The 19,408-nt window shown below is 36.5% G+C and overlaps 1 protein-coding gene across 2 annotated transcripts in view; it reads right to left on the bottom strand.

The window, feature by feature from the left end:
• Positions 1-19,408, bottom strand: part of LOC150099985 (uncharacterized) — a 308,484-nt gene that overhangs the window by 117,254 nt on the left and 171,822 nt on the right. The gene's annotated exons all lie outside the window — the stretch shown is intronic.

The raw sequence follows: 19,408 nt of genomic DNA, 5'->3' as shown, positions 1-19,408 counted from the left end.
TTCATGAAGAGGATACTTTTCAATGAATAAACACTGCATCGCATTTGTGTTAATAGCCTGGGTGTGCAGTCAGAAATATGGACACCTTTAAGTCCTTTGAACAGATTGGGTGAAGCAGGGTGTGCACTGAGACAATAGCACTGAGAAATCAGTGGCTGTGATTGGCTATTGTATCAACCAATTCAACTGAATATTGCTGTTTTTGTTTTCTAAGTTTCATCTGTTTTGTGTGGGTGTGAAATGTGTGTTTAGGACACCAATATAGACAAGTTTTTAATTATATCTTTATAATTTTCTATAAATAATTTAATTTTTTTGCCCATATTTACGATGGGAAATAGTGTTGACAATCTACTGAATGTGAGCAAACAAAGTTTGTGCATGAAGTCACTTCACAACTGAGCTACTTGTATACAGAGGAAAATGACTTCACATTAATTGCCTTAGCATTCCATAATGCAATAAGTGACCCCCTATGATACATAGCATTATAGGATGCCACTACATAATACTGTACTAGTCTGGGTAGTGGCTCTTTCTATTATACAGACTCAAAAGGATGTGCTTTGCATTATAGGATAATACTGAGGCAATTAATGTGAAGTTATTAGCCTATATATATATATATATATATATATATATAGATTAAACAAGAATATAATTTCTTGACATGTTTAATTTTATTTATAACCAAGTGAAAAAACTTTCACTAACTACACAAACAATCTCCATACTAAAAATTAACGATACTAAGAAATTATATACCTGGTTTAATCCTTTATCCAAGTGTAAGCAAACAAAGTTTGGACCTGAAGTATTTTCAGGACTGGGTTATCTTGATTATATTCATTATCTATCTATCTATATATATATATATATAGCTAATGACTTCCCATAATGCATAGCATTATGGGAAGGATCACTACCCAGACCAGTTTCAACCTTTATTGAGGTCTTTTCAGTGGGAGTCATACCCAGAGGTGATACCAAGGTTGAAGCAATGCAGGTCATATTTTCCTATATGAGTTGTCAAAAGGTGTCACACCTTATTATTAAAAAACTCTGGATTAGAGACAGTTGTTGGAAGGTTTTCCACTTGGTTATGCTATAAATTAAAGATACCAAGAAATTATATACTTGGTTTAATCCTTTATGCAAGTGTAAGCAAACAAAGTTTGTGCCAGAAGTATTTTCAAGACTGGGATAACTCGTATTTACTTCCAACAATCTCCACATTAATTTTTTTTTTTGTCCCTGCAACTTAACTTATTATGGGCAGGCAGGAAGAAATGTTAATATCTGTATTTTTTGGGGTCAGCATAAGCCTCTCTCTTGGCCAACCATCAACTCCATCTTCTAGTATAACCTGCTGTCACAAAAAGGACTACAGTGACTGAGTATTGCCAGTATAAGCATAACACCTGTAAAGGAGGAAATGCCAACTACTACTGTGTAATTAGTACACCCTACTGAGGAGTGGTCAGTTTTCAGTGGTCAAGTGGAGATTCGACTTGACCATTTAAAATGAATGGATCTGTTTATGGATTGTAATTTGCATATGAATAAATATTGTTCTTGGTGAAAGAGAAGCCAGTGCTGTATCCATCAGTTTGCTTGAGCTGACAGATAAACCAGATACCTAATACCAGCTGGTATCTAATTAGGAGAAGAGGTCAGAAATACTTGGACTCCATTGCTTCTGTAAGAATCAAAAAAAGTCATTCTTCTGCAAACCTAGTAAAACTTTTCTTTACAGCAGAACATGGAATATAAGGACACTGAACCAAGACACCTTTTTTTTTTTAATCTTGATATACTCACTGAAAACTTCCAATTGTACGAGTTGGAGATTCTTGCCATACAGGGAAAAGAGATGAACAGGAAAAGGTGACATTCATATACTTAGGGGCATGAGGATGGCAGACATTAGCAAGGATGAGGAATTTAATAGAAATGCTAGTAATGCTGTTCTTGAAATACACTGATGCACTGTTACATTTAAAATTGGGTTTAAAGCTCTGAATGCAGTTAGCTGTGCTACTATGATTAAGATTCAGAAGTTGAAGAGAAACGATGTTTGTACCAGTCTTCTTGTACGGGATACTTATTTAACAGATATTTAACAGGAAAGATATTTAACAGCAGTTCTTCAAGAAAGCTGATATAACAGTAACTTTGGTTTGTGGGTGGTGGGGGCGAATGCCAAGATTGGCAATGATAGATGATTTCCCATTACTGGGCAGGGGTAATTGAGCCATTTGCATTGCTGACTGCAGTGGCAAGAGAGTCCTTCATTTATGTAAGCAAAATGGACAGAGTAATCAACACTTATTTCGAGCATAAAAGATACTTAACAAGTATAATCTACCCACAGTTGAAAGAACCGAGCTGGCAGAGTGACAAGAAAATTCAATTCATGTTGAAGGGAAGGAAAGAATAAGGGATGTACGAATTCATTACCAACATGCAAAATCAAGGGTTTATATGTAAAATTTTCCAACTGTCATACAAGCAAAATAGTTACTATTTGAAAAATTAGAATGTTCATAAAAGAAAAGCTAATTTTCCGATATATAATATTAACCTCTCATCCTATTATCGGAATGGATTCGCCTTCTGCCATGCGCAGAACAGTCAAGGGTTCTCACATCTGTGAGAACCCTCACAACTATACACTTGGGTTTCACCACATGGTATCCACAAAATCTGATTCTACTTAATACTAAATGGCAACTTATGTCACTAGGATGAACAAAAAAGTGGGAAAGAGAGAGAAGGAAAGGAGGGGGGGGGGGGGGTCTGGCACTACTTTGCTGAAGGAACATTGCAAATCACGCTCCAAGGTATATTGCTGTTACTACTGAGGGACAAAATTTACAGGCTGAGTTGATTAGATGTTATGAAAAGTCTACAAAATTACGATGTAAGAAGCATGGAAAAGTGGCTTCAAAAAGCCTCTGCATGAAACTGGTCAATCTGTTTTAGGAGTCGGAGAGAAGCAATAGCAGAATTATTTGAGCAGTGAGGCAGAACAGTCACTGAAAGAAGAGAATGCTAACTTGCTAGAGAGAATAGACTGAGTGGAATGAAGTTACTGAAAGATAAAAATAAGAATATGTTGATGGACAAGATGCCATCATGGCAAAGCAGTTTAATCATCACTTACATGATCTTCAGTCTTGTGACCTAGTTGTCTTCAGCGAGCATACTAGTCCCACATTCAATTTGATCTGTCTCCTTATGCCATCTGAAGTTAGATTGACTAAAAATAAATTAAAGCTTCAAAAATCACCAGGATGTTATAAGATTATTGCAGAAATGCTACAAGTAAGTGGGAAAAGGATAGTGACTTCACTGACTAAGATCGAGAATGTGTTCTATCACAATGGTAAAATTCCCAAAGATATTACCAGAAGTATGTGTCCATTTTTAAGAAAGGACACTGGATTGATGTGTGTGTGTGTGAGTGAGAGAGAGAGAGAGAAAAAATGAGAATTATAGTGGAATCAGCTTAGGGTCTATTCCAGGTAAGATCCTCTGTATTATTATCCTCAAAAGGATAATAAGAAACAATTTAAGAGACAGAAAAGGTGGATTCAGAAGCGGAAGAAATTGCATATTATGGTCAGTTTAAAGAGGCTTTTGATAGGCAAAATTTATGGAAGACTTTCTGGAGTCTGCTTGGTTAGCCGAGTAGTTACACGCTTTGTAACCATATGCCTGGGGAAAGGAGTGTCCTGTGTTCAATTCTTGTCACTGACATGAGGAGCTAAGGATCTTTTTCAGACATAGCCAAGTTAGCCGGTCTTGGGCATGGACTGCAGGACTTTTCTCTCCAGTTTATCTGGGATTTTTCCTCCCACAAAGCAGGCTAAACAGTCTTAAGAACACAACACTTCACAGACAATTACACATGGTTGAGCGTGAGGGGTAACGACCCCACCTTGTAGTGAGTTATGAAAACCAAAAATGGGAGGCCAAGGTGCCCTACATGGGGCTGTAGTGCCAAAGAAGAAGAATATGACTTTCTGGAAGACTTTAGCATTATGACTGCTTGATGTGATAACAGCAGGGTTTGCTAAAGCTGAAAAGCATATAGTTTGAATGATTTAAAATGACTATTGAACTAAGACAGAGATGTGTGTGTGTTTTGTCACCTTATCAATATAGTCTTACAACTGATTTTGTGATGATCAAAATTCTGCAAGGGAAGAACTAGACTAAGGTGATTATGTAACTAAAGAATCTTAGAATATCTGTCTGCATTATGCTGATGATTTGATCTTATTCGCAAATAATGGGAAGAAATGAACTCCTTTATTGCTGAAATTAATGATGCTAGGAGTCAACTAGGTTTGGTTATTAATACTGAAAAAAAGGAGAAAAAAAATGAGTCTTCTGTCTTTCTTAGAGGATTTGCTATAGATCGCTGTTCTCAACCTGTGGTCTGCAGGCAGGCAGGCTTAAATTAATTAATTAAATATATATTTTTTAATTATCCAAACAAAACAAACTAAAATTGAATAAGTAAAAATTATTGAAATCAAACGGAGACTTAAAAAAACAACAAATAGCATCAGAATGTTCAAAGGCAGAAGCAATAAAACAATATTGTTGTTCATTCACCCCCTTTTATTATTCGTCATTCTGCCGCTAAATTTGTAGCAGCAGAATGAAGAATAATAAAAGAGGAGTGAAGTGAACAACATTATGTAAAAGACAGAAACCTTTGTACCTTTTCCAATATTGGAATCCTCTTTAGTGGAAAATTATATTTTTGTTGATTCTGAGTTTTTCTGGAAAAGGTTTGTGACCCCCTAAAAATCTGAAACGGAATTTTGAAACATATTTTCCAAATAACTTTTATAAGAAATTTCTGTGGATTCGCGATCCATTTCAGGCTTGCAGTCACGAGAACGATCTTCCGTTATAGAAAAAAGAACAGTTAATTGAGCTTTCAAGTGACAGTGGGCTTAAAATGAAATTCATTGATCTTGGTTTGGCTCGATTTTGGATCTTGCATTCAGTGCGAAGTGAAAATGGGGTGCTTAAGGGTCAAAGCTGTATAACTGAGAGGAGACCTCCACATAGCCTTTAAAGGAATGCGGAGAACCGACCAGGGCTTCTGACCTAATGTCCAATCCTCACCTTCTCGTGGTGCACCCTGTTGGGTATCTACTTTGATACTGAACGAACGAGGATGGGCTGGCAATTTGGGATTTAGCCGACCAAATTGTATTCTTATTGGTTAAACCAAAATAAAAAATGATGGTACAACATGACAAAATTTCATGACGGCTGGGGCGTCGCCCGGTTAAACAAGGCCCCCGTTGTTTTCGCCAGGGAACCATGGCGAACAGCGAAAAGTCAGCTACTGGAACAAATCTGAAAACAAACCCCAACTCAACATCACCAGAGTTAAAGATCGGTACTATCAACGTAAGAAGCCTGAATGGCAAAGAAATGGAGCTAGCTGAGGAATTAGATAAGTACCAGATCGACATAATAGGGGTGACTGAAACAAAAAAGACCAAAACTGGTGAGATCTTTCTGAGCAATAAATACAAAATGTTATATTCAGGCAATGACAATCAAGGAAAAGAAGGAGTAGCCATAGTATTCAACACAAAATACAAGGCTAATCTTCTTGAATGGCAGTCAGTCTCAAGTAGAGTAATGTGGGCAAATATGAGAATGGGGAACTGGACAATGAGACTTATTTGTGCCTATGGTCCCACAGAAGGTTCTACTAAGGTAGAAGTGGAGGAATTTTTTGAGGTTTTAGAAAAAGCAACTGACACAATGAAAAAGGAAAAGTTGGTACTTGTTGGGGATCTAAATAGTAGAGTAGGAAATGATTGTGAGACATACAAAAATATTTTGGGAAAATTTGGAGAAAAGAGCAAAGCTAATAATAATGGCAAATATCTGTTGGATTTCTGCTCAGGACATGGACTGGTTATTACTAACACCATGTTCCAACATAAAAATGTGCACAAATTCACATGGAGAGAAGAGGCTAGGAATAAGAAAAGTCTCATTGACTATGTTATTGTTGATAGTGATGTTTTCTCCCTGGTGCAGGACACCAGAGTGTACAGAGGATTTGAAATTGGAAGTGATCACTATTTAGTCTTGAGCAGGATAAAATTGAATTTCATATTGAAAAGAATAACATGTAAGAAAGTTCTAAAGTGAATAAAAGTTGAGCAGCTCTCAGATGTGAACTGTAGACTAAAATACAGAAATATTATTGAAAAGAAAATGAAAGAGTTTGAGAACAGGAATCAAACCTTGGAGATTCAGTGGCAAACTCTGAAGGAAACATTGATTGATTCTGCCAGAGAGGCATGTGGTGAGGTTGTGTGCAAGGATAAAAAAATCAGAACTCCCTGGTGGACACAGGAAGTTAAAGAGGCAGTGAAGGAAAAGAAGAAAGCATATCAAAAGTTCCTGGCAAATAAGTCAGCTTTTACTCTTACAGAATACAGAGACAAATGTAAGAAAGCTAAACAGTGTGTAAAACTAGCTAAACAAAAGTCATGGGAGGACTTTGGCAAGAATATAGAAAATAAATATCAAGAAGGTGGCAAAATATTCTGGAGGTTGTTGAAGAAGCTTAGGAATGGAGGAAAGAGTGCTGTAAAAGGAATTAGAGATGATAAAGGTGAAATGAAAACAGGAGAAAAAGATATCCTTGAAGTATGGAGTAATTACTTTGAAAATTTGCTAAATGAAACAAGCAGTGATGACAGCACAGTGATAAAAAACACTGACCAGGCATGTAGTCAGGAATACACATCCATACTTGAAGTAGAAAAAGCCATCAAAGGCTTGAAATGTGGAAAGGCAGCAGGAGTAGATGATATTCGACCAGAAATGCTGAAATATGGTGGTATAAGAGTCTTACAGTGGCTGCACTGCATAGTTCAGAAAGCCTGGACAGAGGGACGAATTCCCAATGATTGGAGTAGAGCTCTCATAGTACCCATATATAAAAAGGGAAATAAAACTGAATGTGAGAGTTACAGAGGTATTTCCCTACTGAGTGTTCCTGGCAAGATCTATGCAAGTATACTTGAGAAACGGTTGAGAAGAATTGTGGAAGAAAAGCTTGGTGAAGAACAAGCTGGATTCAGGACAAATAGAGGCTGTCAGGATCAGATCTTCACTTTACGACAAATAGTCGAGAAAGCATGGGAATATAACAAAGATCTGTATTTAAGTTTTGTCGATTTGGAAAAGGCATATGACAAGGTGCCAAGAGAGAAGCTATTCAATATGCTGCAGTTATATGGTGTAAATGGGGCATTATATCAAGGAATACTTAGTCTTTATTTGAGTTGTGAGTCAGCAGTTAGAATTGAAGGAAGTACAGGAAGATGGTTTAATGTTAAATCTGGTGTGAGACAAGGATGTATATTATCCCCTCTGTTATTCATTATCTATATGGATCACATTATGAAGGAATGTGGTATTAAACCTGATATCAAAATTGGAGATGTTAATGTCAGCTCTTTTCTTTATGCGGATGATGTTATACTTCTAAATAAATCGGCTACAAGTCTGCAAGATTCTCTGACTAAATTGAATAGCTGTTGTAATAGATATGGTATGAAGGTCAGCAATAAAAAGACAAAGACAATGAAAATAGGCAGAATCATTGAAAATGTCAACTGTGTTGTGAATGGAGAACCTGTGGAACAAGTAAAACATTTCAGCTACTTAGGCACAATTTTTACTGAAGATGGTAAACTAAATATAGAAATAGACAACAGAATCAGCAAAGCTGGTATCGTGGGAAGTCAATTGAATAAATTCATATGGAATAAGAAAGAAATTAGTCGGAACACTAAATTAGCTGTATACAAGACTGTGTTCAAACCAATTTTAACTTATGGATCTGAGAGCTGGGTCAGAAATAAAACACTTTACCAAAGATTAGAGACCGCAGATATGAGAGTCCTGAGAAAGATTAGAGGCATGAACAGATGGCATCAATGGCAATATCATATTAAAAATGAGGATATTAGGAAAGAACTTGACATTGTCAGCATCCAGGAATGCGTTAGCAGAGCTAATCTCAGATGGTATGGTCACTTAAATAGAATGGGAGAGGAAAGATTAGCAAAACAAGTGTTCTCTGCCAGGTTGGCAGGAAAACGACCCAGAGGAAGACCAAGATATAGGTGGATTGATACGGTACAAAGTGCCTTCGACGATATAAATATAAGATCTGATAATGTTGGAGTCTTGACAAGTAACAGACTGATTTGGAGGAAAATTGTAGATAGGAAGTTAGTAATGATGTAATTTTTTCATGTAGTACTGTCATATCCTGTACACCCCTTGAGGGTACATGGCAGGAATTTGATGATGATGCTTTTGATCAACAGTGTTTATGGAGTAACCTGAAAGTGAAATGGTTTGACTTCATCAATAATCCTGAGATATACTAGAGAAGTGGTCGGCCATCTCTTAAGGCTATCTTGTGCAAAGAAAGGCTATGATGGTTTGACAATGTTGTTAGGTGCAAGACATTCACTTGGTCAACAAGATAGTGTTAAATGATCAAGAAAGTGTCAAAAAAAAGAGTTAGGACCTGAATGAGGTAGAATAACAACATCAAACAAGACTTAATAAAACTCCCTTACAATGGCATGAAAAAGAAATTAATGCTCAGAAGAAAAATATCTGACAGAGTTGTTAAATTTGGTTATACCTCCATAACTGCTGGTGGCTTGAGGAACTCATATGTATAAGCAATGAAGTACTCCTCTTAATCTCAACAGGTATGGCTGCATTAATTTACCCCAAATACAGAAGCCTGTTACTTCAGCCAAAGGCAATAACCACTCACATATTCAGCTCTAGGTAATGTATGCCAGGGGCTACTCTCCCAATCCAATTTTGAAATATTTGCATCAAGTAACTAAAATGCCCTGTGATCTGATAAGTGCTTTTGTGATTCAAAGATGCTAACTTGAATCCAAGATATCTCTGAAGTTTAAGAAATCAGATAACTGCTCTTATATGAAAATATGAATTAATATTGTTAAACAGTTTTTAAATTGTTTCATTTACTCAGTATCACGTATAAACTATAGTTTTGTGCTTTAAAGATGCTAGTTTGAAATCCAATGAAATAAAAGCCTGTTAATAAACATCTTTTTTATACATTAGTTTGGTGTTGTTAATACTATTAAAAAAAGATATGAATTATGTTCAACGTCTATTACATTATTGTTAAGCAAGTTTATATTTTGAATTGCAGACAATAACTAAGGATTACTATACAATATGCCATGAAAGAGATCTACAATGTAAATGACTTGTGCTTAATGTTTATAAATACCGATTAAAAAAAATTCCAAATGTATCCAACACTCCCTACATAGAATGCAAGAAATTCCCCAATTGTGGAAATCTAAGCTTTCAGAAAGGTAACAAAAGGAACATAAGTTTAATGTACACTACTGCTGTCAGGAGGAATAATGATTGTCAGGTCAAACAAAATGGAAAAATAAACTATCCTAACACTGGGTCAGTTGACTGATACAGGAAAATGGATGTGACTGCAAAATGAAAATTTTGTAACCTATACAGGTTAGTATTTTGTCTGGAAGTCATTTGTTCTTGTATGAGGAATAATGAGTTTGTGCAAGGACTCGCCATTCAACTATCATCCAGAAGATGGTAAATGGATGCATTTTGGCAAACGTTTGTACAAGCTATCATGTATTATGCATTCTTAAGTCCACAGATAATGAATCTAAGATATGACTAGTAGGTCTAAAATACTGTCAGGTATTGATGCTGCTTTAAGATGGCTGATCACCTTATTCTACTTGTCAGACTCAAAGGAAGCAGCATATGAAGATAATAGAAGCTGCTAGCAATCCCATTCATTGTTTCCACAACACATACACAGAGAGAGAGAGAGAGAGATCAGCTTAGGTTGGTTATGGATTATTGGCACAAGGACAGCAAAGGTATTACTGCACCATATGAAAGGTTGCAGAACACAAGGTATTAAAAATAGTCTTAAAAAGTTAATTAGCAAACAATATGTAGATACCAGAAATTAAGTTAAGTGCAGTTTCTACATACAAATAGAATTTATAATCAACTTTGTTTATAAAAATTAATCACCATACAACTGTCCGATGATAACATCTGCTTAAGTGTATATGGCTTTGACCAGATAAGTAAAAATTTCATTCCTTTCTCATGTGAAGTGCTGGCATTCCACCATAATGTAACAAATAGTGAGAAGCATGTTGTGTTTTTTGCACACGGGTTGGTCATCAGCCATCGGTAAATAAGAATGTGTAATATAACTGTGATCTAGGAGCCTAGCAAGAACAACTTCCTCTGTTCTGTTTCTACATTGACAAGACTGCCAATGCTTAATTTCAAGCTTGATCTTGTGCAGTGTGCTTGTCAGTGTTTCCTGTCATGATCACTCGACAGTTAGCTTTGATCTTATAAACTGTCTGTATTCTATATGGTACTGTCAAACAGTACTTTGAAAAAATATAAGCCAATCTAGCAGCTGCATGTGCAGTCTTGTTTCTCTTAATTCCAATGTGGCTGGGAATTCTGCACAACCAAACATCAAAATTAAGGGCTTTATTTTATAAACAGTTGTAACACCTCATAAAATACATGACATGTATACACAGAATATGAGATAACCTCAATGAGTCCGTATAAATTACACACTTTTGAAAGTGGATTTTGAATTACACAACTGCAAGCTTAATGGCATGCAACTCTACAGTTAGTCGAGTGGGGTCTGGTTTGAGATAGTAATGTCAGGAAATACAGCATACTATATCTGCTTATGTGTACTAAACAATTGCATGCAGACAGATGGAGTATGAGATTTCTGTAGTTGACAAAATGAGAGGTTACAGGAGGGAGTGCAAACCTGCCATGGAGGATTGCTATTATGTTTGGTGCATACAGTGTTGTCAATAGCTTGTATCGCTAACAAGCACATCAAAGAGATGAATGGCAATGACAACCGTGATGTTGAGCTTCCCAATACAAAGAAAGATTCTAGTCCATGTAGGATGCTATGGAAGAGACTATTTTTGAGGCATAGTTAAGAAACAAATGTTTTCATTTAAGCAATAGAGTAGGGTTCATTTGCTTCTACATAAAGCCTATGAATAGGTAATGTGTGACATAGACCAGTAGCTATTTGTATACCCTAATGATGGATAGAATCCTACCATCGGAGTGAACTCTCTCTCCCACTTGCAGAACTCTAAACCCGAGACCCATGATTTTAATCAAGCTTTCAACATATAAGTGCACAATAAAGCTATGAAGATCAATTCACTCCCATCCAGTAGAGAACACGAAGAAGATTTAAGTTTTCTGTCAAAGATAAGTCCCTAAAACTTGGTTTTGCTGCTACTGGAATAACAGTTTGCCCTATTTTTTTTATTCAGAATCTGATGAACAGTCCCTTTTCCATGTACATGGATACCTTTTCCTGAATCCATTGCTTGCTGAAGTTGTTTTTCAATTACGCTCGTTATGAGAACAACAGTAAATTATGAAGTCATAACATATAGAACTTTGCCTACAGTGGCAAGCTTTTTAGTTTTTTTATTTATTCATATGGAGTTACTTCTCTTTAGCTTGATAGCAAAGTGTCACACTTAAGGAGAGCCTTGGGGAAAACCCTGTTTTTTTTATTCAGAATCTGATGAATAGTCCCTTTTCCATGTACATGGATACCTTTTCCTGAATCCATTGCTTGCTGAAGTTGTTTTTCATATCCTCTGAATTTTTAATATTGAAAGAGTGACAAGAGACACAGTGGGTAAATTTTTATACCAATTGTCTTGAGCTGTACAATCACCATTTGTTGAGGTGGAATTAAAAAGAGCTCTTTTTATCCCCCCCCCCCCCCCAACACAGTTGATCCTAAAAACAACTTCTTGGTGATATGGCGGCGACAGTGTACTATCTACTTCGACTTAGAAGACTTGGCTAGACAGAAAGTTCTTAATAAATACAGGAAGGTGTCTTCTGAGACCTGTCTTTAATATGTATCTCCAGGCTGTATCATAAGTTTCATCCATGTCAAAGAACACTGAAAAATGTTCTTGTTTCAAGAATGTGACTCCTATACACGTTTCTTCTAAACAGACCAAATGGTTCAAAGTTTAATGATGTCTTCGAAAGCCAGGTTATGTAATGGAGAGAAGATTGCGGCTTTCTAAATACCAGAGAAGTTTGGCATTAACTATTTTATCTAATATCTTACAAACATAGCTAATTAATTGTTTGCTAGTGCTGGATCCTTTTCTAGTTTGGAGATAGCAATGGGAACTGACTCATCACATAACGGATGTTATTAGGATCAACTGTGTTGGGGGGGGGGGGGGGGGGATAAAAAGAGCTCTTTTTAATTCCACCTCAACAAATGGTGATTGTACAGCTCAAGACAATTGGTAGAAAAATTTACCCACTGTGTCTCTTGTCACTCTTTCAATATTAAAAATTCAGAGGATATGAAGGTGTTACTGAGATTCTGGAAAAATTTTCATTCAAAGTGTCTGCAATAGCTTAGGGATCAACAAACTACAAATTTATTATGGTCTCAGGTAGATAAATAGTGTGTTCTGTATCTGCCTTTCATTTTCCAGATTTTATCTTTATACAGTTTTCGTGCTGACTGATTAATCTAACAAGTCTCATATAACATACTTTGGCCCAAGAGCATTTAAAATCTATTAAGTTTAATGTGGTGGAGTATCGATGAAATATATCCAATGTTCTGACTTGATCTTTTTTGGCTGCCTGAACAATACAGTTTGTTACATACTTTTACTACTTCATTGATAGGTGTTTGACTGACTGTATCAGCATAAAATTTTGCAAGATGGAAAAAAGCATTTGTCAGCCTGGTTCATTTTCCACATGGGCATCTGTGCAGCAGAATATGGTTCTTGCGAAGACTTGTATAAATAGGAAAATGGTTTTCTGTATATGTTCTCTTTGGCATTCCATGTGAGCAGTGGGGAAATGGCAGGGGGGCAGACTGTAAGACTGATTGCAAAATATGAGCAAGTATGCAAATGGAGGAAAGTATTGAGTCTAGTATTCAAAAGGAAGAGGTCACTGTCAAGAATTCTTTCAATGGTACAACTAGTCTATTTGGGTTGGTACTACCTCAGAGTTATGTGTCCATTAAAGTCATGTGAAAAAAGTTTTTACATTTCTTTTTTACCTTTCCACTTCTGATCTATGTGGTGGTAAGCTGGGTTCCTGACAGTTGATACATTTACCTTTTTTTGAACAGCAAGATTTGAATTGAATTTAAATGTCATATTTATCTTAAAACACACCCCAAATCAACATCACCAGAGTTCAAGATCGGTAGTATCAACATAAGAAGTCTGAATGGCAAAGAAATGGAGCTAGCCGAGGAATTGGATAAGTACCAGATCGACATAATAGGGGTGACTGAAAGAAAAAAAAAAAGACAAAAACTGGTGAAATCTTTTTGAGCAATACATACAAAATGTTATATTCAGGCAATGCCAATCAATGTGGGCAAATATCAGAATGGGGAACTTAACAATGAGACTTATTTGTGTCTATGGTCTCACAGAAGGGGTTCTATTAAGACAGAAATGGAGGAATTATTTGAGGCTTTAGAGAAAGCAACTGCCACAATGAAAAATTGGTCCTCGTTGGGGATCTAAATAGCAGAGTAGGAAATGATTGTCAGACATGCAAAAATATTTTGGGAAAATTTTGTGAAAAGAGCAAAGCTAATAATAATGGCAAATACCTGTTGGATCTCTGCTCAGGAAATGGACTGGTTATTACTAATGCAATATTCCAACATAAAAATGTGCACAAATTCACATGGAGAGAAGAGGCAAGAAATAAGAAAAGACTCACTGACTATGTTATTGTTGATAGTGATGTTTTCCTACTGGTGCAGGACACTAGATTGTACAGAGGATTTGAAATTGGAAGTGATCAACATTTAGTCTTGAGCAAGATAAAATTGAATTTCATAATGAAAAGAACATACAAGAAAGTTTTAAAGTGAATAAAAGTTGAGCAGCTCTCAGGTGTGAACTGCAGACTAAAATACAGAAACATTATTCCAGGAAAAATGAAAGAGTTTGAGAACAGGAACCAAACCTTGGAGATTCAGTGGCAAGCTGCGAAGACAACATTGATTGACTGATTCAGCCAGAGAGGCATGTGGTGAGGTTGTCTGCAAGGATAGAAAAATCAGAACACCATGGTTGACACCGAAAGTTAAAGAGGCAGTGAAGGAAAAAAAGAAGAAAGCATATCAAAAGTTCCTGGCAAATAAGTAAACTTGTGCTCTTAGAAAATACAGAGACAAATGTAAGAAAGCTAAACACTGTGTAAAACTAGTTAAAGTCATGGGAAGACTTTGGTAAGATTATAGAAAATAAATATCAAGACGGTGGCAAAATATTCTGAAGGTTGTTGAAGAAACTCAGAAATGGCGGCAAGAGTTCTGTAAAAGGAATTAGAGTAAAGGTAACATGAAAACTGGAGAAAAGGATATCCTTGAAGTACCGAGTAATTACTTCGAAAAATTGCTAAATGAAACTAGCAGTGATGAGAGCACTGATAAAAAAAACATTGACCAGGCATGCAATCAGGAATATATAACCATACTTGAAATTGAAAAAGCCATCAAAGGCCTGAAATGTGGAAAGGCAGCAGGAGTAGATGATATTCGACCAGAAATGCTGAAGTATGAAAGTATAAAAGTCTTACAGTGGCTGCACTGCATAGTTCAGAAGGCCTGGACAAAGGGACGAATTCCAGATGATTGGAGTAGAGCTCTCATAGTACCCATATATAAAAAGAGAAAAAAAAACTGAATGTGAGAATTACAAAAGTATTTCCACACTGAGTGTTAGGGGTAAGATTTATGCAAGTATACTTGAGAAACGGTTGAGAAGGATTATGGAAGAAAACCTTGGTGAAGAGCAAGCCAGATTTAGGCCAAATAGAGGCTGTCAGGATCAGATTTTCACATTACGACAAATAGCTGAGAAATCATTGGAATATAGCAAAAATCTGTATTTGGGTTTTGTAGATCTGGAAAAGGCATATGACGGGGTGCCAAGAGAGAAGCTGCCAAGAATGCTACAGTTATATCGTGTCAACAGGGCATTATATCAAGCAATACTTAGTCTTTATTTGAGTTGTAGGTCAGCAGTTGAAATTGAAGGAAGTACAGGAAGATGGTTTAATGTTAAATCTGATTAAATCAGAGAAGGGTGTACATTATCCCCTCTGTTATTCATTATCTATATGGATCATATTATGAAGGAAAGTGGTATTGGGCCTGATGTCAAAATTGGAGATATTAATGTCTCTTTTGCTTTATGTGGAGGATGTTATACTTCTAAATAAATCCGCTACAAGTCTGCAGGATTCCCTGACTACATTGGGTAACTGTTGTAATAGGTATGGTATGAAGATCAGCAGTAACAAGACAATGACAATGAAAATGGTAGAAACACTGAAAATATCAACTGCATTGTGGATGGAGAACCTATGGAACAAGTGGAGCATTTCAGCTGCTTAGGTACGATTTTTAGTGAAGATGGCAAATTAAATAACGAAATAGACAAGAATTAACAAAGCTGGTATGGTAGGAAGTCAAAATAAATTTATATGGAATAAGAGAGAAATTAGTCAAAAAACTAAATTGGCTGTATGCGGGACAGTGTTCAAACCAATTTTAAGTTGTGAATCTGGGAATTGGGTTGGAAGTAGAATGCTTGACCAAAATATAGAGACTGCAGATATGAGAGTCCTGAGAAAGATTAGAGGCACGAACAGATGGCATCAATGGCAATATGTTGGAAACGAGTAGGAGGGAGCTTGACATTGTCGGCATCCAGGAATGCATTAGTAGAACTAATCTCAGGTGGAACGGTCATTTAAACAGAATGGGCAAGGAAAGATTAGCAAACCAAGTGTTCTCTGCTGGGTTGGCAATAAAAAGACCCACAGGAATACCAAGATATAGGTGGACTGATACAATAAAAAGTGACTTAGAAGACAGAAATATAAGATGTGATAATGTTGGAGTCTTGACTGGTAACAGACTGATTTGGAGGAATATTGTAGATAGGGAGTTACTAATGATATAAATTTTCATGTAAGGTTATTATATCCTGTACACCCCTTGAGGGTACATTGCAGGAATTTGATGACGATTGATGTTTCTGACATTTAAAGCATCTCAGTGGATTCGAGATGTACAGTCTAACAGGACAGTTGGGATACACTGATACGCTGTCTTTATAGATAAGGCTGAGGCATATCAAAAGTTAGGATAATGATCCTGATCAGAATCAGGTGACCCTACGTATTTGGATGCTCTTCATATCCATTATTCCCTAATCTTGAAAGCTCTGAACATACCTCCTCATCAGGAACATCAAGGAAATCCTACTCTAATGTCATTCCTCTAGAAAAATCGACTTTTTTATGAGGTGTTACTGTGACTGATATTCCAACCATTGATGCTACTCTCAGTAATTTTTCTGAATGTTGCTGACATGATGTTTTCAGAAGGTAAATCACCAGAACATAGTTTATCTGTTTTAGGATAACCTGCCAGTCCTAACCATTCTAAATAAAGAAGGATGGTATTTTCCTGATTGGCTTTTCACTTGTTGCACAGATGAGAAAAACTGCTACACTGATATGAGTATAATCAAATGATGCATCTACAGTATCAGTACTTGGGCCCCTGATACATTTGAGAATGAAGAATTCATGCTCAAGGTTTTTATTTTATTTATATATATCTATATATATTCAGCGGCAGAGCTTCCCATCCACCATGGAGCCACACATGGACACCCACTGACCACCAAGGAAGGACTGCACTCGGGAGTGGAATGACAGGGCTACCCTGGACACTAAACCAGCACCACACAAACTTTGAGAACCATCCATCTGCAAAAGTTCGATGCAGCAGAAATTTTCGTTTGCCTAACGCATCGACCTTTTACTGAAGATCAAACCTAGAGAACGTGTAAATATGTTTATTGTATTATCTCTTAGTGTTGTTTATAGAATATGTACAACCAAACAGGAATTAGTTTACTCCTTTCAAAAACAAAGCATGTAAAATTGAAAATGCCAACGGCAACACGGAGCAGTCTGATTCCTGTCTGCATAGTCAGTTGCAGATGGCCTTCAAGGTCAGAGCAGAAAGGAATGAGTGAAATCAAACAGGAGTTCCGCAGGCCGACTGAATGGGATTAAGAACAAAAGAGGATTGTGGCAAAAGTTCCAGAACCCACTATCGGATTAGTAACATGAAAGGAGATAGCGGCGGAAGTTCGAGAAACCAGCTAACACATGATATTGTAAGGGGGATCCAAAACTGAATCCAAGGCATGGAATATGAGGGAGATATAAGTGAGGAATTGGGGAGTGATAGGAATCTACACCCAGAGAGAGATAGTCACCTAGTGAGTGAACTAGGAGAAGTTGCTGCCCAAATGCAGAGAGAATCTGATGGAAGGGATCCGGAGGTCGATCTGCCATAAAGCCGTTCGAGTCTAAAAGCATGGATGTCCCGAGGCGAACAAGGAGGGAGAACGAAATGTCCAGATGCTATTCCGCTCCTACAGAGTCTGTGAAAAGCCGACGATTGTAATCTTGGCGGGGTTTTTCACACCGGAAAGTTGTCCCTCGCACCCTGCTTGCTGACCCGACGAAGCCGCTGGTACTCCGTGAACTTCGAGGTTAAGGATCCTAAAGCCCGGAGCGAAAAGTAGGAACATCAGAAGCTGTGACTGATAGAAATAGCCGATGTATCATTAGAACATTTCATGTGAGCGTGATATCATTCGTTATAAGTTATGTGTGCTGTAAGAAAGATATAACTGACTGTTGAGATTTATAGGATAGGATAGCCAGAGAATAACTAATGCGCTCTTGTCATAGAAATTAATAGTTATGTGTAGAGCAGAGTATAGTTAATTCCATGTCTCTGATATTTGAGTAAGTTCATCATAGAGTTCTTTTTCTTCTGAGATGATGTTGGTGGCTCTATTTTTGGGTATATGTATTATGCTGAGCTTCTGGGAAATACTGTGAGTTGATTTGAAATGAAGGTACCATCCCATGTGTGTTGGTTTGCGGTAGACTGTTAGCTTGATTGTCCATCTGCTAGTTTATTGATTAGGGCATCCAGAAATGGTAGTTGATTATCGTTTAACCATGAAGCCACAGTAGTCCTCCATGCTGGAGAAAATCTTAACAGAAACCAGGGAATGATAATAGCTGACATGGAAAACCTTAATAAGATCGCTCAGTTTGCCAGAATTCTATTTCGCTCAAAACGTGCTCACACAACAGAGACTAATACAACACGCTCCATGCGTGTAATGTTACGCATCTGTTTCAATTTTTTAAATTTATACGATAGTGTTACTCCATTTTCTCTATACTAGCCGCTTTGAATTTTCTCTTAAACTTGTTGGCATTGTATGTTTATAAATCACTGGTCAATTAAAAATCAATATATTTCATTTTAAATTGATAAACTGATTGTTGTACGTACCTTCCTATTCTTTGACTTGTTTCTACACACTGATGATGTACTGTTATTTTCAGTACAAAATATCTATACTTTCATTAAAGTTCAATACTGTGGTTATTGTGTATTTTGTTTATTGTCATGCCACAGGTACCTTTGAAGAATGAAGTTTGGAAGTGACAGTGTAATGATAAAGAGTTGCTTCTTGTGATGTGTGAATAAGGACTAGTGGATGTTAGATTAATGTATTGCCATTTTTGATCCTATGAAAATCAGCATGATTTCTCTCTTTCTCTCTCACTCATAGTTTTCAATTGCAGATATTTTGTAAAAGAACATAATAAACACCTACAAAAATTTGCAGTTATTTATTATACCCGAATTATATATATTTTATAAACAAATACTGGGCTGTATACTATTAAAACAACAATATGGCAACAAAAGTCAATTGCTAATGGATCTTAGACAGTTTCAGATTCAATATCTTAATCTGAAACAATAAGAAGACCAACTTAAAAAAAACCCATGAAAACAAATGTATTTGTCAATGGATAGTTGATGTTTATCATAACCGAAATAAAACAGCTAAGACTAAACCACAAATATGAGGTCTTATGGAGAAAAAAAAATTAGGGGATGAATGAATGGTACTTGATATGGTTAGCATTCAAGAAATATGAGTAGAGTTAACCTAAAACAACAGTTATTTGCATGCAGGATGATATGAAAAGATATAAACAGAGATCAAGATGTACTTAAGCAGTATTTTAGAAGATAGAATATTTGATAATGAACAAGAATAATGCTCAT

The sequence above is a fragment of the Typopeltis vanoorti genome, chromosome 13 (genome assembly GCF_054136105.1).
Source record: "Typopeltis vanoorti isolate ZY-2024b chromosome 13, IOZ_Tvanoo_1.0, whole genome shotgun sequence".
Taxonomy (NCBI): Eukaryota; Metazoa; Arthropoda; class Arachnida; order Uropygi; family Thelyphonidae; genus Typopeltis; species Typopeltis vanoorti.
Note: the sequence above shows the minus strand (reverse complement) of the source record. Positions and strands in the feature narration are given on the sequence as shown.